Below are 27,281 nucleotides of genomic sequence, written 5' to 3' on the forward strand. Positions count from 1 at the left end.
CAGGATTAAGGAAATTCTGATTTCTGTGATTTTAAACAAATGTAAACTTTACTATAATTATTTTTATATGTTATTAGCTGTGTATTAAAAACCTAAGGATTTTTTAAAATACAGTAGCTTGATTGGATATCGTATAACAGATAATTTCTATATTGGTCAAGCACTATTAAGAATAATGATCTATTTCACATTTAACAAAAAATATAATGCAATTTCTAAAGTTGGTTGGTTATTTTAATGTCAAGTTAAGGAAACTTTTAACAAATAAAAAAACCATTTAATTAAATTTATTATCAACTTTGAAAAAAAATCACAAATATTTCACTTTTTTAATTTCCCAATTCATTCAATATATATCATTTCAAAGACAGTTTTTGTTGAAAAGTCAAAATTTATCAAGTTCAAAAATATTTATGAACTATTTAATTTCATCTTTGAAAGCTTTATATTAAATTGGAAAAACATTTTAAACTAATATCTTATCTAACAATATTCTTCCACTACACCTATTAATAGTAAATGACCTTCAAATGTGCTTTCAATATATTTAACTTTCATTCTTTACTATTAAACTTTTCAAATTTAATAGATATTTGTATGATATTGCTCTACAGTGTTTTCATAGTCTTAGATATATTTTGGATTATAAATAATATAAAATTTTAACACTAACTTATCTTTTTATTTCTGTTGGGAATTTCAGATTTACAAGATTATTTTTATATATCACTAATATTTGTAAATTTTAAATCCTTCTTGACAGTGTATGTACAATATGTATGTTCTTGACAAATACTACATCAAAACTCCTAAACAAAAAATTGTTGATTTAAGTTTAAGGAAAGTAAAATTTAAAATATTACACAAAATGAAATGGACAAAATAATGCATAAATTCTAGATGATTACAAACATAAAAAAGTGATCAAATAATTAATAAGCGGTTTAATAGTGATTATCTTTACATGTTATAATAACTAATTTATTTTCACTGTGAGGAGTATGTTAGAATTTTAGATATCAATAATATATGTCCTGTGAAACAAAAGCCAACATTCTCAACATTCAATGATAAGGAATGTATTTTCACAAAAGATAAAAAAATGTTTAAAGCATTATCAAAACTTGCTCACTTAGAGACTGCTGTTTATTCTGATGATCAAGATTTATTTAAGTGATGTTACTGAATTGACAACACTATTTTTACTTTTATAATCTACTGCATTTCGGATAATTATATTAATATTTTATATTCCTTAAAACTCTATTGTATCCTGAATTATTTTGCTAATGATTATTCTTTCTTCTGAAATAAGGATGCAAAATATAAAAATTTGAATTTCATATTTCTTTATTGTAACATTCATGTAATATCTAAAAATTCAGATAAAATATGTGCATTTTTTTAAAAGGTTTATACATTTTTGTTTTTAAAAACAGTTTTGTATTTCATTTCTAGCTGATAATTCTGCTAAATAATTTAATTGACTATTTTAGGTAAAAAAAATACTTAAAAACAAAGTCTTAGAATGAAACAATTATCAGTATCATTAAACCAAGTAAAAGCAATTTAGTCTTTGTTAAGTGGAGCATACCATTTATAATCCAACCAGGGACACATTTCAGAATTAGTGAAAATGATGTCTAAAACTAATTAACTTCAGTTATTTTTTAAAGTTTATTTATTTATTGATATATAAATTGGTGATATTATATTGACATCGTAATAAAATTGCTGTATTCAAATATTGATTTTACAATCAAATATTAAAAATATGCAAAACAGTCAGTATTAAAAATAAAAACAATCTCTGGAAATTGGGGATGTCTGGTAACCCTACTTTTGTTTATCTTTTAAGCTTTCTAAAAACTAGAAAACAGCTGTTCTGAAAATCTTAGGAGAGATTAAAAGATTTGGCTTATGTAACAGAAGACTGAATTATTTATACATCAAATATTGGATTATTTACAAAAAATCATAACATACTGATGTATGTTATGATTTCAAATTCTTAAATATTAAAATTACTGTAAAATGAAATAAATTCTGAGTATCTATAGTCTCAAAGATAAATCCCATTGGAAATTAATTTTGATCAAATGGTACTCAGTTATTTTTTATCAATGTATTACTGCTAAGGATTTCCTAATTAAAGACCCAATTTAATATTCAAATATAAAATTTCCAAATGTTTAATTTATATTTTTTTACAGTGAATATATAGTATATCCATCTGGAGAGAGAAAGCAGACTTCACAGATTTCATAGATTAATGAAGAACTTTTCAAGCCACTTGAGAGCATGTATGTATAGGGGATGAATCCTGTCAAACTATCTGAATAATATGAATAAGAATTATTTATTCAAATTATTATATGTTATTAGTTGTGTATTATATGTTATAGTACAGTAATCAGATCTTTGCATCAAGTTCAAGTACAAAATTCTATATTTAGTAATTCATAGATACCAATGGCTTCTCTACTTCATATTTATGGGGAAGATCCATTGACAATTATTCAGTGGTCTCTATGAAGATGGCATTATATTGAGATTTAACTGTATGACTCCACTGAAATAGTGATACTAATGTTATTTGGAATATTAATTAAATCAGTGTATGTGAATAACAGAGGTTTCACTGTAATTTTAACACTAATATCCTGTATTACTTTCTGAAAAATAAATTCATTTCTTAATAAATTTCAAGACCTGTTTTTTATTATAGAATTCCAAGATTTACTATGCTAGAATTCCAACTGAAAAATTCCTGTTAATTTTTAACAATAAGTATATTTAAATTATATACAAACTAAACCATGGCTTTCTATGTACAGTACATCCCAAAACAGAAACCAATACTAAGGCTATATGCAGGTGTCAACAAGATGTTTTGTACAAAATGATGATATTCATCACCTCAAGTAAAAAAGGAAAATTAATGATCAATCAAAATACCATACTTTATGACTATAAGATGCAAATTTTGTCTAAAAACAAGAAAACATTGCCCTGTATCTTATATGTAAGGTTGCAATCTCCCATAAGATGGTGAATTCTCCAAACAGCCTTCAGTAGATTATAGGTAATCTCAATCTAGACCAACTCTCAAATAAAAATATTTTAAAATTAAACATACAGTATTATTATCATTAGTTATAGAGCAACAGTTTTTGTATGTTTTCATGTAAATTTTAATTGTAAATGATTTCATTTAAACTTCTGCTTTTCCTTGATAAATAAAAGCATGTATACTAACATTCCTTTTTTAAACCAGAATACAGTAAAAAACAATTTGGAGGCCAAACATCAAAGATGCAGAATAGATTAAATATACTAAATACTTTTTCTAAATATTCTGTGCTGAAATTGGAGTGCATCTCTTATATACTATAACATATGGAAATCCTTTAAAACAAACTCTGATCAGCAGTTTCAAATTATTGTAAATATAAATTTTCTAATCTGGCTAGATTTCTGAATATTTTTAATTGAATTGAATACAAAATTTAAAACCTGAGTGCAAAAGTGTGATCATTAACTGTGGAACGGCACTTATCCACTGCCTGATTTAAAGCGGAGTTAAAATAACCCAAAATTAAAATAAGAATTTTTTCTTGAGAAAAATGTTTAAAATAATTATTTTTTAACTGTTAATTTTACTGTTTCTATTATTAGAAAATAATTATGATAACTCAAAGATGCCAATATGAAAAATATTTGTGTTGATTTTTGTTGAAGCTATTAAAAATTAGCTTCAAGTTAATTTCTAATAGCTTCAAAAAAGAAGAGAAATTAAAAACCTCATATTTTATTTTAAAGTTATGTAAAAAAGAGGAAATAACATATTATGGTGAAAGTTACGTCAAATATGATCATATTATACCAATATTTATGTAGGACCAAAAACAGTAACTCAATATTCTTTCATTTCATTGTAAGAGATAAAAGATTCATAATGAGAAATTATATAACTGACACTAGACATGCAAATATATATACTGTATATATAAATATACATATACATATATATATATATATATATATATAATTTAGGAGTGCATAATGCAACCTTATTAAATATTTTTGTTATTGCTCTTTATTGTCAAAATCTTACAAAAACATCAAATATAAAATTTTCAACATGATTTAATAAACAGCAGTTGAAGTTTGTTAATTTTAAAACTTATTAAACTTTTGTTAAAATAAATTGTTTTTTGGTGTTATCATGTAAGCACGAACAGCCGAGGAACACCTTAATCAAAATTAAAGATTTATTTTTATAATTCTTAAATACTTAACTCTGAATGAGTATCATCCAGGTTTAAGTAGCAAAGTATTATTTTTATTTTTTTTTGTTCTGTTTTTCAGGCAACAATAAACAAGTAGCAAACATTACATGCATTTGGAATACTTTCATTCAGTAAGATGAGCTTGTTTGGTTATCACATCCCATAATACTCACTAAATATAAATTTTAAGTTTTTTTCAATTAGTAAAAAAAAATTAAAATAAAAAGGAGTATTTATATTAATAATGATGAAGATATAACAAATAAATTGTTTTGACAGGGCAAAGAAGACAACCCTGTCCTCTTAACATGTAAGAAAAATAATTAATCTATACCTCAGGTCATAAACAAAAATTGTATGTATGAAATGCAAGCATAATATTTATAATGATCACAGCATTATTAAAAGCAAAGCTTGCTGTCAACATTTAAAAAAATTAATAACATATTTTTACTTGTATTTTGTTATTTTCTTTATTTGCTTTTATAGAAATGAGTAAATTTTCATTCTTTGTTATTTATTTTTTTATTTAGTAGATAAAGTAAGTTATAATTTAACTATCACAGAACAGAAAAAATTTCTTACATCAAAAATAATCACAAATTCACATGAAGTGAATGATAAACCTTGTGCAGTGTATTTTTGTTTTTTCATCAAAAACATTTCATTTTTAGTGAGTAATTTTGTATATCTAATAGATAACCAAGCCACAGGTGCAGAAACAATATTTTTAAATTTTACAGATTGTTTGGGATAATCATACACTCCATGCTCACAGTATATTTTTTAGATAGGAAAATTCAATGTCTCGAGCAAAAACAATTTTCTTTCTTTCATTCTTTTTTTTTTTTTTGTTTGTCAAATTCTGTGTAAGCAATGTAGACAATATAAGTAACATTTTAAGAAACTGTTTTGTCTAAGATTACCTTACAATGAAAAAAAAATAATTAAAATGAAAAAAATAACCATTGTAATGTTAACATTTACATAAGGTTTGTTTGTTTACATTAGATATAAAAAGATAAATATTTGTTTCTTATTATTTTTGTTTTGTTTATTATAACATATCATAAAGCATATTTACATATAATAAGTAAATATAGTTGAACCTGTCTATCTCAAACATGTTTATCTTGAAATTTTCCTCCCTGCATTTTCAGTCTGAATTCAATATATTTTCTCCCAAAATCACTATATCTCAAATTATGACTGTCAATTGCAAATTCAAAGCTCAGCAACTACATTTTGATAGTATAATTTATACTATCAAAATGTAGCTTTCATTTTTCAGCTACAATCTGTAGTTGAGAAACATCTCTTGTAATACAATACATGGTTGCAATTAATGCTGCTTTTCTCTGATTGATTACAAGTTTGACTTGTGTCATATTAATTGAAGAAAGTCAGGTATCAGAAACTATGGACAAACTATTTCTGTTAAGGCATGTCAAAAATGCTTTATTTATATCTAATACAGGTATATAATGTACTTGCTATTGTATTAATAAAATACCATATCTCCAATCAAACCTATTACTGTTTACTATGTAGGATCCTCTATATCAAGAAACCTGTTTATCTTAAACATTTTCTCATACCTGTGAGATTTGAGAGACAGATTCAATTGTATTTCTTTTGGAGAAATAATAAACTATATTAAAGCCATAAAAAACAACATTGTATGGGTGTGGTGCACACTACAATAACCAAAATGACGATTGCAAAGCAGTTGGTAGTCATCCAAGATTAAAAGGTTAAAATGTGATTTTAAAAGAATGTTTGATATGATCAAAACATAAATGTTAATAATTAAATAATATAATTTGGACAAGATTAACTCATCAAGGTAAAATATTTTGCAAAACAAATAATCTTTTTAAATAAAACAATTATTAATGCAAACATCAAGAAATAAATTTAAAATGAAGATATTTGAATAAGGAAGGAAAAATGAAACAGGATAAAATAATGATTATATTTTTAAATGCAAAGATACACAGTATATTATAACAAATTAGAAGAATCAGACTTAAAAATTATTAGAAATGATTGTTATTGTTACTAAACAAGATGGGGCCAATGAGATAAATGCACTGTGACCTAAAAAGTCCATTTCAGAAATGATAAGAAAAAATACAAAATAAATTTAAACAACAGAAATGAAAACACTATATAAATATGAACTAATTTATAGTATGAAAATTTATATATTTAAATCATTTGTAATTATTTTAGTAGTTCTTATGATTTATTTACATGAAATAACACCTCCATAATATATTTAATCATTAATAATCAAGTTGGTGTTTGAAAAATTTTATTATACTTGCACAATTCTATCTTGTAACTACTTTAAAAAACAGATATTTGACTAGTTCTATGTTAGCATTTTCAAAATCTGATAATACAAATATATATATATATATATTTTAAATATATGATATACTTTTTATGATTTTTAGTTAAGTCAATTTTACAAACCCCTGATAGTCAAGTGTTTATAAAAATCATTTAAGTAAAGATTCATACTTAAGAACAACCAGCCATTCATTAAATAAACATAAAAATGGTCACATCAATTATCCTACATATTCTGGCTGACTAAATACTATACTAAGATTCTATTCTATATATAAAATTGATGTTACATATCATTTATAACTAAGGATATGCAATAGTAAATAATCTATTTCACAATTCACTCCAGTAGCAGTCACAAAATATTATTTTAAATCTTGTATTTATGATATTTTAATATTAATGTAAAGGCTTGGATGCACACTTTCAACAAATATTGTCATCTTCATTTATCACTTACCGATGGCAGACGACATCATCCTTTTGTATGAGAACAGATAAGTTTTGTACAATTAAATTAAGGCTATTATTTATTTTTATTGACATTAATAAACTATATTCTGTTAATAAAACTCAATCAACATTAAAGAAAAATTAATGTTCAAAATTTTTAAAATTTTGAAATTTAGAGATATCAAAATATTCAGAACTGTGAGAATAGTATATTACAGCTACTTTAAAGAGTCAAAATTCATTGTGATAAAATATTTTTTGCGACAATTTGTATCTCATTGTCTTAGAATGCTCAAAAATTATTTTATAGTTGAATGGTAGTCATTTTATAGAGGCAGTGTTGTTCTTAAGGTTTGATCTGGTAATGAAATACAGTCTGTCTCAAAGAAAAATTCACTACCTTTATATTCACCCAGCTTCAGGAGAAAATTTTTTCAAAACATATGGAACTTCTAATTCTTTGATGTTCTAATATGTCAAACATAAAAGAGCACACACATAAACTTGAATTTAAATTTTATAGGATGCACCCAAGTGTAAAAGTTCTAAAACCATTTTTTATAATGACATATCAGAAGGCCTGCCACACTGTGAAATGTATCCTGCCTCCTTAAAGTTTATACAGTGACCCTGCTTCTCCATCTTTTCTCTGCTTTAACTTTAAGGAGGAAAGGTAGATTTCACAGTATGGCAGGCCCTCTGATATGTCATTATAAAAAATGGTTTTAGAACTTTTACACTTGGGCGCATCCTATAAAATTTAAATTCAAATTTACATGTGAGCTCTTCTGTGTTTGACACATTAGAACATCAAAGAATTAGAAAAATTTGTTTTTTTAAAAATTTTCACCAGGAGCAGGTCTTAGAAGTAAACTGAAAATGTTTGTTTTTTTGGAAAAATCAGCTGGGTGAATATAAAGGTAGTAAATTTTTGTACAATATAGTATAGCCCGGTTACTGGAGAAGTTTTATTTTAATCTGTCATGAAAAATGTTTTATCACAGCAAATTTTGACTCCATGAACTTTAGTAGTGAGTGTTATTCACATTAAACATCACAATCAGTAATCTAGAAAAAATTAATTCAAAACTGTAAAATGCTAAAACTGGACAACTAAAGTATAATAAATATCAATGTTTAATCCAACAATTAATTATAATCATACAGATAACATTTTGGCTAAGTTTATCAGCCATCTTTGAATTCAAAACATGGAGCAAAAAGCAGAATGGTTACAAAACAAAAAATAATTGAATGAACATTTACATTCAAATTCAAAAAAATTAACTAGAATAAAGATTTAAAGACAAATGGAGCTTAAAATATTTAATTGTAATTAAGTAGTAAGATTGAAGGAGCATAAGTCAGACATACTGCACAATAAATACACAATGGCCCTTTCAACTTATACGACAGACCCGGACACCACAACTGACTTTAATGAAGCACGTATCATCCTCACCACCCCGCATCATGATCATCTCAAAGTGTTGGAGGCAATGGAAATATTTAAGGCGGGTTGCAAGTCCACATGCATTAATTTTAAAGAAGAAATGTTGCTTTCCACGGCATGGAAGGCCTAATCGACAATAGCATTTGATTTTATATTGGTTTTATAATGGTTTAAATTGAATTTAGTGTGCATTTAGAATCTCATACTAATATCCGATATTTGAATATCTTGGAATATGTGCACGTTTTGAATCAGAAATCGAATGCCTTCTAAATTGAAATTCGAAAATTGAATGAACAGCTTGCAACGGATTTACGTAAAAGCCTGAAGAAGAGCCCAGAAGGGGTGTCGAAAACGTTTGCAATAGTAGAACATTTTTGCTCTGGTTATTTGGTTTAAGTAAAGTTGATTTTATATTCATCCCAGTGTGTTAAGAAGTTAAATATTACTGATAGTATGAAAAACATTGGGTGAATTCACTACAATATTCCTCTAAAATATTTTGTATAATTACAAAAACAGAACAACAATAAGCTAAAGAATTTGTTTCTTTCGCATTGTTTGTAATAAACTGAATAAACTGTATTTTATATAATCATAAGCTTTACTGGCAGATTTTTCTGCCACTTGGCTATATCATGTTCATTACATTGAATTTACAATTGGTTATATAGCATATTTAGATGATGAATGACAGTGATGGTGTAGTTCAATGTGATACTACTCATTTACCAAAACATATGCAGCAAAAGGAATCTGAAATTCAAGGTGATTTTCATGATCTCTGGATGTCATAAAATTTCCTATAGACAGTTATCTCTAGAAATCCAAACACCTTTTCATTGCAGGCTCTCCGTAAGAAGAAAAACTTTTGATGATGTTATATGGAATCTTCACTTAGGTAACAGCATGAGTGTGACATCAGACAGATACTACAAAATTAGTTCGCTATTTGATATTTTGAATGTCTTTCAAAATCCTTGATATTCCAGAGCACCTCAGTACAGATGAGATAATTGTGAATTACTACGGGAGACATGGAACAAAGCAATTTATAAGGGGAAACTAATTAGGTTTGAATTCAAGTTTTGTTCTTTATGCACTGAAAATGGCTATTTATTACATGTTGAGCAATATAGTGGAAACAACACAAATTTTCCTACTTTGAGTAAAGGATTAAGTTACGACATGGTTTTTGGGCTTATTGAAAAGGTTCGTGTACAAGTAGTATGTCATGTTGTTTTTGATCTTTTTCTGATTTGGCTGGAATTGAAGGAACAGGAATAATCTGGGACAACAGGATATATATGGCTCCTTTAACAGAACATCAAGTATACAGAAGAAAGAAAGGGAAAAACGAAGAAAATTGTTATCGGAAACATTTATTTCGATGGAATGATAATCGTATAACAACAGTTGCCAGTAAGATTATTAAAAGCACACCTGTTGTAAAAACAAAACATTAGTGTTCTAAAGAAACGAAGTCCATAGAAGTAAGGAAACCAAATGTAATTTCTGTATGCAACCATTTCATGGATGTTGTTGATGTGTGGCTGTACGCCATATATTTTTGTACATATGTATTATAGATTTAATTAGTTTTAATAATTTTCTCTCTACTTGCCGAGCAAGTAGTTGTCAAGAAGGTAAGCTACTTGGCAACTACTTATTGTTACCATCAGACAGTAAGAGAAATTGGACCGAGGGAATCCAAAAGAACTCATCTGTATAGATTTGTTTATAGCGAAATTAAATTTGTTTTAATTGAATTCACGTGTCTGTGTATTCCTATCGCGCTTCACACTTCACAGATGTACATTGTCAATATATAGCTACCTACAGAATTTCCATCAGATCCAAAAAATGGTGATGGCCACTTTACATTGGGATTTAATACAGGATTGAAAATTCCACAATATGAGAAAGGAAAAAAGGTTTTTCTTCTTTCTCATATTATGCAATCTTCCAATTCATAGATTATCCCATAACAATATCCATTATGACAGAATTACCACTGAATTGCCAACACTATTGCAAACAGATACTTTCATATATAAAAAGTGTAATGTGCCCCTTCATCCAGATTGTAAAAATCCATAACTTACCACACACTGTAAATATAATATTGTATCATTTTGCAAGCTATAATTCCTACGATAATTTGAATTTGAAAATAAAATATAACTTTCTACAAAAAAAGTCTTTATTGTCCAAAGCCAGGAAAATCTGCGAACCTAAAAATTGTATCTAAAGTTATTGAAAAAAATAACTTGCAATAAGTCATGCCAAGTGATAAGTAATTGACTTTTATCAAAATTTAAAAAACAGGCTATTATTTATAAAATAATAGCCTGTTTTTAATAATTACTTATCACTTGGCATGACTTATTGCAAGTTATCATGTGACTGTCAAGTGAATGTAGTATTATCATAAAAACTGCTAGAACCAGTTTGAAGAGTAAAGCATGAGCATAAATGAGTATTGTGGTATACTCACACTAATCTTAAACTGACTGTCACACAGACTGCATCAAATGTCATTAAAGTCATTTACAGTGTTTCATCCAGAATTTGCAATATGTCCTCCTCTTCCATTTGGCAAGTGACTTTTTGGCCACACTGTATTTAAGGTATGTTAAGATTCAGTATGGATGATGGTAATCTATAATATTCTTATTTGAACTTGCAAGAAAACAAGAGAGTTGCATGGGAGTACACAGCAGCAATCTGACCCACAAGAAATCTTAACAATTTCTGATACTTGGAAATTATTGAAATATTTAAAGCTCACAAAAAACAAATTATTAATTTAGACATGCAGACAGTCTATGTACAGCATGGAAGTGTATTTTTGAGCCATGAACTTTGACACTTAATAAATAAATAAAAATAACTAATATGTTTTGTTTTTTAAGAGTTAAATTTTAATTATCAAGTTTTATTTTCTCTATTTAAATTTAGAACCTTTGAGTTTGTAAATTTACATTTTGTTTGATTTTAATCTCAAAATATCATTTTTGTATTCAATTCATTAGTCTTAAGTGAGGAAGACCTATGAATAGATCAAAAATATTTTTAACTACTGCTGGAAATCAAAAGATGTGTTTCCTTATCGAAAAATTCAAGGATGCTATTATTCCAGAGACACAGATTGTCATCAATGAAATAAATGATTCTTTGGTAAGGTTGTCTGCTATTTTGGCAGTACATTCCTAGAAAATCACATAAATATGGGATCAAAGTCTACAAGTTGTGTACACACTTACTCCAGCCAGGTCTACATAGGAAAACAGATGTCTAATCTTGGAATTTCACACAGCAATGTTATCTTGATACAACTCTGCAGTGGTCTTTGGAGTGTAGGTAGATCCCCCTACACTGACAACTACACAAGCATGAATTTACCTTGAGAGTTGATAGCCAAAAATATGAGACTATATGAGACCCTCAGAAAAAAAGACGAGGTGCTCCAAAAGATTTGGTAAAACAGCAACTGAAAAAAAGATGAAATTTGTGGGCTAGACAATAATCAAAGAATCTGTATAATAAAATGAGTTAACAAAAAACCTGTTCTTATGCTTTAAACTGTGGAAACACACATTGATGTACTCATTGACATTGGAAAGAAGTCAAAGAAAATCCAAGAAGTCAACACAAACTCTTATACACCTTTTTACTCACAGCCGTTTTTTGATATAATTCAAAAGGTGTGTAAGAGTTTGTGTTGTAAATTAACGCAGTCATAAAAGAGTTCCAAGAAGTCAGTGTGTCAATGACATCAATTCTGTCAAAAAAGATCTTTCAGATCAAATGATATCTTACTACACCCCACTCTGAAGAGACATCAAGTGGTACAGAAAACTAATGGTGACTTATTTATTGGCATTACCATGGTCAATGCTCATTGTATCCATTCACAGGACAGAGATGCCAACCAATAATAAAGTTCTACAAAGTAATGACAAAAAAGCTATTTGGGAACATTGTTCAGACCACTCTATTGTTCCTCCTAGTAATGATAAGTGCAGTATTCACACTCTGCAGAAGAGAGAAGGTCCCACAAGGAAAGTATGTCACTGTTGCCAAGACTGATATACAGATTTGTGGAAAAATGTTAACATCAGAAAGGCAGACAGTGCCACAAAGCAAGTGACTACATTTTGTGTTGACTATACTAGGCAACCAACACTTTGGTTAACTTGTTTCAATAGAAAACATAGTCTGCATAAGATCCAACATGATAACATTGATCACAACATGATTTATATATATCATTTTATGCAAAAGTGAGTTCTGTATTATCATGACAATAATTGCAAGTTGAAAATGCATTTCAATTTCTACAACTGTAACCTAGTATTTAGTAAATAAATATTGTAAATACATGTGTTGACATTCTAAACTACATGTTGATGTTAGAAACATAATAATAAAATCCATTTAGATAACTATTCAACTGCTTTTTCTTTACAGCATTTACATTTTGACATTTTCATTCATTTCTGCATTAAATTTCCTGTTTTCACTTTCATGGTTGTACATTAAATGTTTCTAATTTCACAGGGTGCAGTATCCCTCCACAGGAGCTGTAAGAGTCGTGTGCCTCAGGCTATGGCAGACAAATAAAGCATATAAAACCATCTACTGAACCTATTAATAATGCTATCTTATGTCTATGGCCAGAGAGAATGATGAATCAAAGACACACAAGTCACTTATGCTTCGTAAAGCCCTGTGTTAAAATGCAGTTCAAGTCACCTGTGACTTGTAATGCCAAACTGCTTAAATGTTTTTCTACTGTAGCCTTAAAGGTGTTAAATAAGCAAGAAAACACTAACAAAAAAATTACCTTTAATATAATTTCTAATTTAAAATTTATCTAACATTAAATCTGATTTTCATGTGAAAATACATAGTTTGTGTTTGTATTCCCAAAAATTTTTAAAATAAAGGAAGTAACTGGTATTGATTATTAGACTAATTCAGGCTTAACTAATCTTTATATAAAGAAAGTAACAGTGGCACATTTTAAATGAAATCATAGGTAAAATACAGTCTGTTGTTTTAAGTTAATACATGACTGTTTATGGAATAATCACTTCTTTAGTATGAAATCTTAAAACATAATTTGAAAAAAGAAAAACAAACAAAATTTACAATTAAAAAATTACATTATAGTTCTATTATTTATAGCAATGAAAGTCTGATGATCTCATGCCTTATGACTGTTTAAGTTGATGATAGCACTAATTTATAAAAAGAATCAAGAATTATCTATGCTGATTAATAAAACAAGTGACATGAAAACAAATTTGTTGTCAAGCTATTTATTAAACATGTATATTATTAATAATAAATTAATTAATTAAATATTGACAACAAGCTAATAACTACTAACTACCTCAGAAAAACTCATTAATTTAGCATTCCAATTAAAACACAAAAAGAAATATATTAATGAAATTACAACATGACCAACTTGTTAATAAATAAATAACTACTGAAGTGTTAAATATTAATATTTAAACTACACATTTGTCTGGAGACACTGGACAGATAGATTTGATCAAAGTAGAAGAAAAAAGTAAATTACTAAATTTGTCAAACAGCTAAGGTTAATAAATGTAAAAATAACTAATTTAATCTGAATTAGAGAGTATAATCAAGGAATTAATATAAAAAAAAATCTTTTATAAATTATAATTTTAAATCATTTTCAAGCTTAAAGTTAAATATATTGTAAATATTTTACCATAATAAGCAAATATTTTTTAAAACCTACATGAACAGAAATAAAAATATTGAAATAACGTTTTCATTGGCATCTCATATGTTCAATAAAAAAGAAAAGCAATCAAATGTTGGCCAACGTTCTTAAAATTCTAATTTTGTATATAGTTAATTATTTTAGAAAAACTGTTAAATCGAAATACTATTTTTTAAAATATATAGTTACAAATTAGTCCATAAAATGTTTACAAACTGAAAAATCAGGAAAGGCAACTTTTGATAAACAGAACATTAATTCTATCAATTATGTCTAAAAATATCTTGAAAGTAATATATGAGATATTGATTTTGCTATAATGGTCATAATATGAAGTATACTTCTGCCAATTGTATACATATTGCAAAATATAACAAAACAATGCTCAATCTTATTTTCTAAAATTCAAACAAACAACCAGATTCTTAGACTATATTAAGGCTAATAAATTATTAAAGAACTTTATATATTTCTGGAATTTTAAGTTGTTTCATTAGAATTTACATATCATAAAATAATCAAAGATCATTAAGTCTAAAAAATACTCTTTAAAATAAAGAAATCTGTCAAAAATGATAAACATTCTCAAAATCAAATCAGATTGTTTATCAATGAGAACATATTCTATATATTTGTTCAATTGTTAAAAATCCCATTCTTTTAGAACAACAATACAAAGAAATTTGGTCATGAGAATGCTTATCATATCATTTTCAATAGCATTTTTTCATTTTAAGAAATGTTTTATTACTTAAATTTATGTATCTCAATTTAACCAAAGATCATATAAGGGAATTAAAAAATTAAATAATTTGGTAACAATAATCTTTAATTCCACAGTAAGCTACAAGAAACTACCATTTTTGAATAATCTTAATTAGTCATCATTTTGAATCTCATGACTGCTAATACAACTTTAATATAGCAGTAGATTACAAAAAACTGAAGTTATTGTCTTCTATTATGTCATCCAGTCTCTATTTATGTTCTAAATTTTTATATTACCATTACATAACATTAGCCTATTTTTTAAAATTCTCTCCAAAATATTTTCAAACCCTTTGTGTACTTTCAGAGGTGAGAGAAAGGGGAGAATTAAAATGTTTGAAAAATGATAACTTGCATTTAACAAGTTAAAGAGACATCAATATAATTCTGGTAAAAACTTCAGTATACATTGTTTTTTCGATTTAAATTATTTTAATGGTGCAGAAGAAAAAAAAAATCAAAATTACAAAATTATAATTATAATTTTATTTTTCTTTGACATGAAAATAATTTAACATTGAAAGATAGTATAAAAATAGCATTTACAATACTTTTTATTGAAAATTTAATTTATTTCAATACTGAATTGTCACCAAATTTGGATTGAAATATATATATATATATATATTGCAACATCCAACATCAACTGTAATTTTAAAGTTTACTTAATTATAACAATATAGTAACACTGTAGAAGCTCCATATTTGCAGAGTTTATGTTTTGTAAAACTGCACAAATATAACTGTACTGTACATTGAAAAATATATGTTTAAAGCATAAAAACATACTTCAACACAAAAAGTTTTGCTACCAAATATCCAAGCTCTATTTTTTTCTTCTTAATGTATCTAAAACAATCCTGACATTACAATGTATAATATAAAACAGAATATTTACTATCCACGTAAGTGTACCTGATGTATGTACCAACTTGAAAAACCACTAAATAGTATCTATTAGTCTAATATTTAACAATACAAACTGCTTTCAAATATTTTTAAGATTAAAGCATTAAACATCATTGAATTAGCTCTAAGCTGTTTCATTACTTTTGTTAATCAATCTGCAATAAGAAAATGGCAGCTTTATGAATATGAAAAAAAAAATTACAAATTATGAATACATAAAATGTGCAAATATGGAGCTTCTATTGTAATAAAGTGTAGATGCTTTTGATAGATGACAAATATTCATAACAAGATTGAAAAATTAGAAAAGTTTTTGATCCAGTGTTCCATTATGTATATTTAATGCTGCAAATTCATAAAGATGGGTTTTCACAAATTAATAAAAACAATAATTTAAAAATTCATCATGAATCAGTGCGCTGAATTTTGATTTCAAAAATGTTCAGGTATGTTAAAGAATAAACTACAAATATTACCAATTGATTCTTAAGTCATCTATTGTGATGTTGAAGGAACATAAGAATTTCTTTGTTATCATTTCATAAAAGTTTCTGTAAATGTAATATTAGATTTATACAATTTTAATGAAATAAAACAAAATTATCTCTGAAATGTGTTCAACATAAGTTACAGAAAGTCTATGCTCAAATAATTTTTTTCATTTATTAACAATTACACATACATACACATTTGTACAGAATATTCAAAAAATTCACACATGCTGTTTCTATATGATCTCCTCTCTTCTCTGTACAAATTTTAATTTTTTCTATGTTTTTCTGAGCATTACTGTGTCAACAATTGAAAGTTATAGAAACAACCCCTAAAAGTAACTTTCAGACTGATGTAAAGCAGAAATTATGAAAGAAAACATTTCTTAATGTCACAGAGTGAATTATGATTTCTTTATCTGGGCTTCAAGAAAGTTGTATTGTTTCAGATGTACAGTACATCTAATCCGTCATCATCCACTGAATTCATCATCAGAATATTCTATAATTAGTTTAGTTTTGTGATCACTGATCACTAAAAATTAATACATTGTCAATTGGAAAATTTTAAAAATTTGCATCTTTGTCTACTTTCTAGTAACTGATATTAAATTTAGGAGTTAAACTAGTTTAATTTTATATAATTATTTGCTTTTTTTGTCCTGTATTGTAATAAATCTTAATAGCTATATATAATTTTCTATAAATTTTAAGGACTTATTACACCACAGTTTTCAATAATAAAATCCCAGTGAGCTTTCCAATTGAAAACTGTGGTGTGATAAGTTCTTAAAATTTATAGAAAATTACTTATAGCTACCCCAAGAAGATTTAGTTTAATTTTCTTTAACGTTTTGGATAAGGCACTTTTTCTGTTGCCAGAAATTTTCTGAGGTTAAAATATATATATATATATATATATAAGCGAGGTTGAGGCTGAAGTTTTAAATGCGAAAATGTGTACATCGAAATCGAACATTCAGCGCCACTTTCCTGTAAGTCTAGTTTGACAATGGCGTTTGGAAAGTCAGTAGAATCATGCTCGACATTCCAAATGCCATTGTTAAACTTCTAGGCTTACAGGAAGCGGCGCTGAATGTCAGACGTACATGTTTTTGCATTAAAATTTCAGCTTCAACCTCGCTATTTCTAAGAATAATAGCGAGGTTAAAGCTGAAATTTTAATTAGTTTGCTTATTCCTTCAATTTAGAAGTTAAACTTCTTTTAATATAAAACTACAATGTTTACATTCTGTATTTAGATACATTAATTTAATTAAGAAAATATTTATAATGAAATGAAACACACATGAATTAATACTTTAACTTGTTTTTTTTAATGGACTGGTTTTTCTCTTGGTTTAAATAATTAATTAAATTTTAATTAATTCCCTGAAGTAGCAATATTGTATTTATGAAAATACAAACATTTCTAAGTCAAATCAAAATGGCAACTGTAACTGTAAACTTCAAAAGAATTTTGTATTAACAAACAAAAGAATGCACTTGCAAAACAAAAATCACAAAAGATAGAATAGTTATATAAAACTGCTAAGGGGTAAAATAATAAAACACTATAATACTAATTATGTAAATCTAAAAAAATTTATATCTATATCTTACTATATTATTGTGATTTTATCAATTGGCCAAACAGCTAGAAATTATAAGCTATTTTTATGATAAGTTTGATGCTGAGATAAGAGATAAATTCAAATTAATGCAACAATGGAGAAAAATATTTCCTATTGGCAAAACAAATTAACCTGTATGATATTCGTGTTTTACTTCTAAATTATACATATATTTGGAAGCAAAGATTGAAATGAATGTTAGAATAGTTATTATTCTACTACAGTACTTTCATTTTATTTTTTAATCATTTTTTCTATTTTTCTGTCTTTTACCATTTCAACTCTTTTTTTCTTGTTTCTTTGTTTTATATTCCAGAACATTGGTAGGGGGTGAAGGTGGATTGATGACACTCCTGAAAAGAGACCACCCTTAAAATATACCCGTGATCAGGAAGTATCAGGAATGGTTCAATAAAATGCAAGATTTGAATTTATTCATCAAAATTTATTTCGTTCCCTTCAAAGTAATCCTCTCCCAATGCAATACACTTACGCCAATGTTTTTTCCAATCCTCAGAACATGCTTTGAAGTCATTTTTGAGAAATCCCTTCAGGACTTGCAACAAATTTTGTTTAATGGCATCAAAATGGTAACCACATAGTGGAAATTTTAGTCGAAAAAAAAAAAAAGGAAAAAGTTGTACAGTGGCATATCAGGTGAATACAGAGCTTGTGGAACTACATTTGAATTTTTCACAAACAACAACATTTTGAGCAAGTGCATTATTGTAATGTAAAATCCACAAGTTTTCTTGCCAAAAATCAGGTCATTTTCTATGAATTTTTCATACAAACAACACAAAATACTCAAATAATAATCTTTGTTTATGGTTTGGCTAGTCAGAAGGAATTTGTGATGCACAACACCAATATGCTTCACAAATTGTGAGCTGTTTTGGTGTGAAAAGCGTAGATCAACATTTCATCAACCATAACGATGTGTTTCGAGAACAGTTCATCTAAAGAAAGCATTTCCCCCATTACTTGGTCATGCAGAGGTGTACCAAGGGGGGGCGTTGGGGCTGTTCGCCCCGGGTGTCACCCGGTGTGTGTAGGGGTGACACCCGAATGTGGAAAAATAAGTCGCAAAATAAACCCTGATGACGTGCTTTAACATTACATTATGGAAAGTTCGATTGGCTCAAAAAGCAATGCAAAAAAAAAAAAAAAAAAAAAAAAAACAGGTCAACGGACCTACGCTACTCAATATAAATCTATGCGTTGACATCGCTTATTCGATGTAACGTTCAAGTTTGGTCAAGTGCGGACATATTACGATTCAATACTCCGATAGTGTTTTATAACAGAGTTAAGAAGGGTGACACCACGATATCTGCCCCAGGTGTCACCCATGCTAGCTATGCCACTGTGATCATGTTGTTGTTTTTGGAAAAAAATTCAATGTTTTTGGAACAAATCAAGAAGCAATGTAAGCCCAAAATAATAATCTTTTCAAATTGCTTGACAAGATCCAAATGATACTGGAACATATTCAATAATGAATTTGTATTGTACTGTATTGTCTGTTCTTTATTCAATTACACTCAATATTTTGAAAAATCACCAGTGCAAAATTATGTACATACAACACAACCATTTATTTGCATACAGATTGTGCTAGATGTTGATGAGAGTCATACCAAACAATGAAAAAAAATGACAGTACTCTCTTGCATATGCACAGTTTAAATGAACCATTTCTGATACTTTTTGATCACAGCAGTATGTACAGTACATTAGTGTGGTGACTGTTACTGGTAGATTTTGTTTTTGTTCTCTTATTGGGTTGTGGTGCATAGGATAGTGCAGAAGAAAATTGTAGGGCAAGAGCTAGCAAAATAAACTATGGTAAAAGGAGAAAGGAAGAAAGGTTCTGCAAAGAGACCCAATGAAAGATAATGGAAAAATAGAAGAAAAAAGAAAAAGGAAACCTACTTATGTGAGAACTTCTTTCCTCCCCATCTACCAGCAAGACTGACTGGAAATAACTATACATACAGTATAAAGAACCAAACATCTGTAAAGAATAATTTACTGGTGAATTATTGACCTATTTAGAACTCCACCCAATCTAGCCCACATTTCCACTTCTACCTTGTCTATTCTCTATTCATATAAGCAAGCGTGAATATAAGGTTTATTATTTTTTATTTTTATTTTTTTGAAAAAACATGTTTTGATCAAAGGGGAGATTATAATTAATATATTGTATAGCAATATATTAATTATAACCAGTACAGTAAAATACAAATTCATTGCTTGCAATGAATTTGTATTGTACTGGTGTAAAACACAAATAAAATAAATAATCTTATTTTTGTATTTTGGATACTTTATTTATCAATCTTATAATTGGGGAACTGCTTGTGTCTTCAACAAGCAAGCTCTCCACATAGGGCTGCCAACAATGTAATTTTCACCTGGGACAACAGGTTTAGCAACATTTATCCAATGTAGTTTTACTGACAATTTCTCCAGGAATGACAAATGTAATAAATATTACTGTTTAATCTCAAAAACAGTTTATGTTTGTTACTCTGCAATATTCATTTTCTGAACCAGAACACACCTTACATCACTGAATAGATTAAATAATTAAGTTAGTAACCCATCATTCATTTCATGCTGCCAGTGACAATCATTTTAATGTCACAATTTGAGATGTTGAGTAAGTTGGAATTTGAAAATAAAGTATAAGTTTTGAAGTTTGTTGGAAGTAAGTACAGCAGAGTCCTGGAAACTCAACTCTTGGTAACTTGGCATTCCATTAAACTTATTTTGTTGTCCAAAAAAGAAAAAAATAAACACAATCTAATTTTTATCTTGTATCTTAACAATCAAATAAATTCTTAAATAAATCTTAACAATCAAACTATTCTTCACTGGCAACAATTGATAATAGCATCAATTCCATGTATTAATAAAGAATTTAACCCCTTTTTCAAGATGCCACGACGTGAATGTCACTAACTCAAAAGCAGCCACTGAATAGGCAATAATTTTTTAAATTAAAATTTAATTACAAATAGAAAGATTCACTATTGGTAGATAGTTAATACATACATGAATACATTTACAAGAAATTTATTAATTACACTGTAGTTAATTTTCCAGAAAAATGAGGTCTCATGACAAGCTTTTTTTCTATATAGAAAATAATGTAGACAAAGATTTTAACATACAAAAACCACTCTAAGCACATTGCATTGCATTGAAAAATTACAAAACTTCATTTATATGGTGGATTAATTTGTCAGAAAATATATTGAATCTAAATACAGAAGAGAAACCACATTAGAATGGCACTACAAACACATATTTTAATAAAAAATTGCAAATACTTTCAATGACTTACAGTCATTGTCTTCAATGAAATCAAATACAATTTAAATTTAAGAATAGAACAAAACATAACAGGCTTTTTTTAAAAAGTAAAGGCACAAGGTTAAAAACAGACTAAAATAAAACTAAAAATAAGGTTTACATAAAATTATCGACAAAACTGGAAATCCCTAAGTATAAACCTTCAGTGAGCCTCTGTGGGTTGAATTGTTTAAATAATGCTATCTACAATTGAGGAATATCAATAATAGAGGAATTTCATGGCAATAAAGACAAGATTTAAATACTTTCCATATGAAAAAAGTTCTTTTGTCATAGTACTGCCTAAGTAACCAGGCATGGGCCCAAAGTGGCACACAGCTGGGCTCTAGCACTGTTTTCGCAAGCTCAGTTGTGGGTCTATTATTTGCAATGTCATCTTGATGCTCCACAATATGGACTTGCAACATTCTAGCAGTGACCCTAATGTACTGTACATTGTCATAGCTCCTGATAATGAATGCCACAATGGAATTATGTAAATCCCTGATTTTTCATGTAAGGCAAGACTGTCATTGTCATTACACAACAACCTATGTAAAATAGGCTGGGGAACAATTAATAAAATAAAGCCATGAGACCTAAATACACAGGCTACATGTAAAGATAGAGAGCCCACAAGGGGGATAAGCAATGCAGCAATCATGTTTATTACAAAGGAATGTTTGTGGATATACTGACTTCATGATGCAGTTAAAGAAATATCTAAACTTGCTAGCGAATACCCTGCCTCACGCACTGTGACAAAAATAATCTGAAACTTTTTGTTTACATATGCTTGGGTGGATGGAACACTACATATGAGAGCAGAAATAGCAGAATTTACAAAGGATGGGTGCTGGAAGGCAGTGACAGGGACAACATACTAGCCTTGTGATGAACAGAAAAAATAAGTTCAGCAGGCAATCTGTGTATGGATAAGTCTAAAAAGGTTATCTCCACATCTTATTCTTGCTCTGTAGAAAAATTAATTGTGGAATGCACAGAAGATATTCCTGGTGTGAAGTGTACGTTATTTTTTATCAATTATCAACTGAATCTCAATACTTAACTGTAACAATCAGAGCACTTTTCCAGCAAAGGATTGGTTATTTCATATTTTATACTAAATCTCAAATATAACAATCAATGTCTCAAATAATAAAATATAAACATAAGCACACAAAACTGCTTAACTGAAGTATGAGGAAAAAACAAATATGCAAGTATTTTTGGTCACTCAGCTATCATAAAAATTCTCTGCATAATTGCTATCATAATGATGCATGCTGTTCAGAAAATAAAACTCTTCCTTTTTGTTATACCTGAAAACAGCTGATTAACTGAAAGCATTTTTTTATCTGTTTTTTTCCCTCTTCATGCTTAATTAAGCAGTTTTTATGTTTATATTGAAACTCACCTTAACTGAATTGCAAAATTTTCTAAATTTATATACAGTAGAGAACCGAAAATCAGAATCAATTGGAGACTGGGGTTCAGATTAGGGATTTGTTCTGATTATGGTCTATGTACGAAAAAATATATTAACCTGTCCGATGTTCAAATTTTTCTCTGTTGCATGTCGCTTCCTGTTGAATTTTTCTCCGTTGCATGCCGCTTCGTGTTGAATTTTCGTCGATTTTAAGCATAACGAAAATTTTTATAATAATAATCGAGGCTATCGTATCGTTAAAAATTATTTCTTTATTTTGTACAAACAAAATAAATATATTGTAGAATATAAAAACATGAAAATTATACTTTAGAAGTAAATCTAGTATCAAAAACGTTCAATACAGCACGACACAGTCCGACTGAAAATCGTGCCGATTACCGGCGATTCCGATTACCAGGGTGCCGATTTATGACTCTCTACTGTACTTTAATTTTTAACAAGTCACAAATATAGTTTAGTAGTCATAAAAAATGACATATCTTCTCTTTGAAACTGTGCTAATTATTCTACCTGAGTGTCTATAGCTGTTATTATTATATGAAACAGCTATTTATTTTTCTAATAATCTTTTCTCATCAATAGTAGTCAGTATATTTTTAGGGAAATAATTTTATTTATTGCAGTTTGAATAAAACCAACTTCTAATTTTTTTAACCTAAGAAATTGTTTCAACTTTATCTATCCTTTCCAATACTTTCTTATATCTGGCATTTTTCTATTTCTCAAATTATCATTTTCCTAGTTTTGACTTATTTAGTGAAACAATTTGGACAAAATTTTTAATGTTTCTTTTTACACTTTGATGATTATATAAAATAATGATTTATTTTTTTACCATAAAAAATTTTATTATTTTAGGAAATGCTTAATAATTTTATAAATACAGACATTCAGTGATTTGTATTTTTCAAATTACTGGATTCAAATTTCTGTTTAATCCTCACACATTCTTGGTAACAGGACTTTTCATTATTAAAATAAGAACCAGATTGAGAGATCAGAGTATTGACCATCTTTGCATTTTAAAATCTTATGAAAATTTACAATAATATTTTGTATTATGTTTTATTTAAAAAACGAAAATTGTTTTGTTAAGCTACGGAAATGCAATAGTTGAGCGATCTGCCTAGGGGAAATGTTGTCCAGGAGGTCTTTTTAAATCCACAACTGAACTCCCAATGTTCAGGCAACGGAACTGCTTGGCTACCAGTGGGCTCAAAAACAAAAATTATCTTCTAAGTTAGAAGTTTGATTTAAGTTAATTTTTTTCTTTAAATTTTCAGTTTAATTCAAAGGCTTTTTTTGTTGTTGTTGTTGTAAGCAGTTTCCAACACACTTTAATAAATTTTTTCTATGAAAATTTTAATAAATTTCTTTTCACTTTAATAATTTTCTTCTGTGAAAATTTTAATGTAATTCAAAGGTAATTTTTAGTACATATTTTACACAGCATTATTATTATTTTGGAGGTTACAGGACATTAAATAAATCAAATAATGAAATGCACTTGAAATCAAATGATTTTAAAGATTTATTTTATATCTTAAAAATAATTAATATCATCTTGGGATTTCCTGGAATTCTGGGAAACAGATTGCTTTTTTCTCTAAATCACAGGACAAGCAAAGAACTGGGAAATGAGAAACCCTAGTACACAAGGATGGTATATTAAAAAAAAAAAAATGTTACAAAAGCAGATGAAGTCAAAATAGAATTCAATAGGCAAACACCAACAGTAAAATAAAATAAAGATTAAAATTTGAGTGTAACTGTAAACAAAAGTTTTTTTTTAATTATTATTGGAAAAACAAACTTTAATTAACCGATTTTTTTTATCTTGCTTAGAAATATTTTATTGAAATCTGTTTTAATCCAAAAAAGTCAATGTAATGAATTTTTAAAGATAATTTAACCATTTAAATCTACAGTTGACACCCATTTGCATCTGCTAACTCTATGGAAAGTTAATATTCCACTAGAATGCTCAAGTCATGTAAAATTGAATTTGTCAATTGTATTTAAAAACGGACAATGTTACTTTAAATAAATGAATTTTATTGAAAAAAAACAAGCAAGAAATTTCATTAAACTAATCAAATTATTCAATTTTCAAGCTTTTTATATAGCAACAATTCAAATAAATGAAATACAAATAAACCTGTTACTATAGCAACTGCTTTTTAAAAACTTTAATTACTTCAAATTCTAATGCATAAAAACTCTAAGAAGTGTTACTTTTTTAATTTTTTTAAACAAAATCTTAATTAAAAGTAACATCACCCATTTATAAGTATAAATCAACAAAACAATTGTAAATAGATCTGCTGATTCTCTCTTGTAAAATATTTATTCTAATGATTTTTTTTTAAAAGAAATTTTCAAATCCATGTATCTTTTATGTTAATGAACATAAAAATTATTAATATAATTTTTATTCATTAGATTAAAATATATATATATATATCTTACTTTCTCTTTTCAGTTTTTTACAATTTTATTGATATTTGGACTGTTGTATTGTTTCATATATGGGGGTTCCCAACTTGTGTTACTTTCATGGAACCCTAGGGTTCTGCCAATAAAATCTGTTGAGTCTAGTGATGTATGAATGTGCCAATGCAGATTTGGGATGTGAGGTGTAATTGTTGTAGTCTCAAATAGAGTCCATGTATGATGATATGAGGACTCTATCCAAGACTATACACATGCTAAAGTTATTTATAGTTTTTATAAACAGTGGGAACCAATTTATCGATAATGGAACAAACTGAAACCATGATATAATATTTGACAAGGTAACGGAGACCATAAAAACAGTAAAACAAACTATAGCTAGAAAATCATTCAAAAAATCATAGCCTTAATAAGGATCCAACATATAAATAAAAATACAATTGTTAAATCTGTATATATATTTAAAGCAAAAATGTTCTTTCACCACTGCACACAAATAACTTAAATTTAAAAAATAAATTTGATTTACAATTTGAAAATTTCAAAACAAGTTTTAAACAATTTTTAAAAACATTGTTTTAATTTTCAATTGATTTGATTTCAATTTTGATTTTATTTTAAATTTTAGTTTTATTTTCAGTTTCAGTTTTATTGTAAAGTGACTACCTAGTATGCCTTAATTCATTGACATCTGCAGGGTTCCAACATATTTTTTATTAAGGTGAAAAGGGTTCCATGATAAAAATAAGTTGGGAACCTGTGATTTAAACCATTCATTGTTTATAAAGATTGTTTTGAAAGAATGACAGAAAATATTAATTTATCCAAGCAACATTTAATTGGTAACTATTGAGTGTCATCATCAAAACATTAATTTACAAAACAAATTGCAATTAACAAACCTTTATAAGTACATTGATTATTTGTATATACACTTCTGTTGATTTTTAATCTCCAGGAATATAGTCCTTTAATTGTTCTTTAATGTTTGTATTTCTAAAGAAGATTTCTAACATAAAAATCATTTTGTATTGATGATAAAACAAGAATCTAGAAGTAATTTGTCAACAAAAGTTGACACAACTGACAATTCCCTATTCTATTCTTAATGAGATTTTTCTCTGTAACAAATATTAATAAATATGCTAACCTTTCAAATATGTTTTTAATTTTCTTTTTGTATATAAAGAAGTAATCATCAGCTTTAAATTTCACTCAAAAAATTGTTAATATAAGTACGCACCTTCCTTCACTTCAAATAAATGAGACACATCATTCTGAAATGCATCATATCCACTTTTACTTAATTTACAGTATTCAATAAAGTCTTTTAAAGCTTTAAACTTGACAATGTTAATAACGGTTTATAAACTGACATTTAGATGCTATAAGCCTTTTTCAAACAATAAAATACGTTTTATTATGACAGTTCTTTACACTAATAACCAGATAGTGCAAATGGTCCAAAAATTTTAGGGCACGGATATTGTTTGAAATGAGTTGTGCCTCAAAGATTTCCATTAAAAAATTAAATCTGTCTCTCATTTATTAACATAACAAAAACTCAAAGCTTAAAAACATTTTTCTTTGCATAATTTATTAATTTTATACAGAGATTAGTAGCTCAATTTTATATACATATAAAAAGTATATTTGTATGAAGTCATTTTATTTTTAGTTAATTTTCTAAAGCTCTAAATCAAAGCTTTTAAGCACTTGATTTTTAAGTGTCTAAACAACTAAAATTCAAATACTTTAAAGCCTTGCTTGCTGGCTTATCATTATAAGCCAAAATTCTTTCAAATGAGAAACATTAAACACTATATGCGCAACAAAAATAATAAAAAAAAACAAATGCTTTAGTTGAATGCAAAGAATTTACATTC

General features: G+C 27.4%; 1 protein-coding gene across 2 annotated transcripts in view; it reads right to left on the reverse strand.

Moving 5' to 3' along the window:
• Positions 1-27,281, reverse strand: part of LOC136977417 (longitudinals lacking protein, isoforms H/M/V-like) — a 108,985-nt gene that overhangs the window by 3,062 nt on the left and 78,642 nt on the right. The window contains exon 3 of one of the 2 annotated variants that reach the window (XM_067272889.1): positions 16,477-16,551. The exons of the other annotated variant lie outside the window; for it this stretch is intronic. The gene's annotated coding sequence lies outside the window, so the exon portion shown is untranslated. The remainder of the gene's footprint in view (positions 1-16,476; positions 16,552-27,281) is intronic. 2 annotated transcript variants of the gene reach the window in all.

The sequence above is a fragment of the Centruroides vittatus genome, unplaced genomic scaffold, assembly GCF_030686945.1.
Source record: "Centruroides vittatus isolate TY-2023 unplaced genomic scaffold, ASM3068694v2 contig_459, whole genome shotgun sequence".
Lineage (NCBI taxonomy): Eukaryota > Metazoa > Arthropoda > Arachnida > Scorpiones > Buthidae > Centruroides > Centruroides vittatus.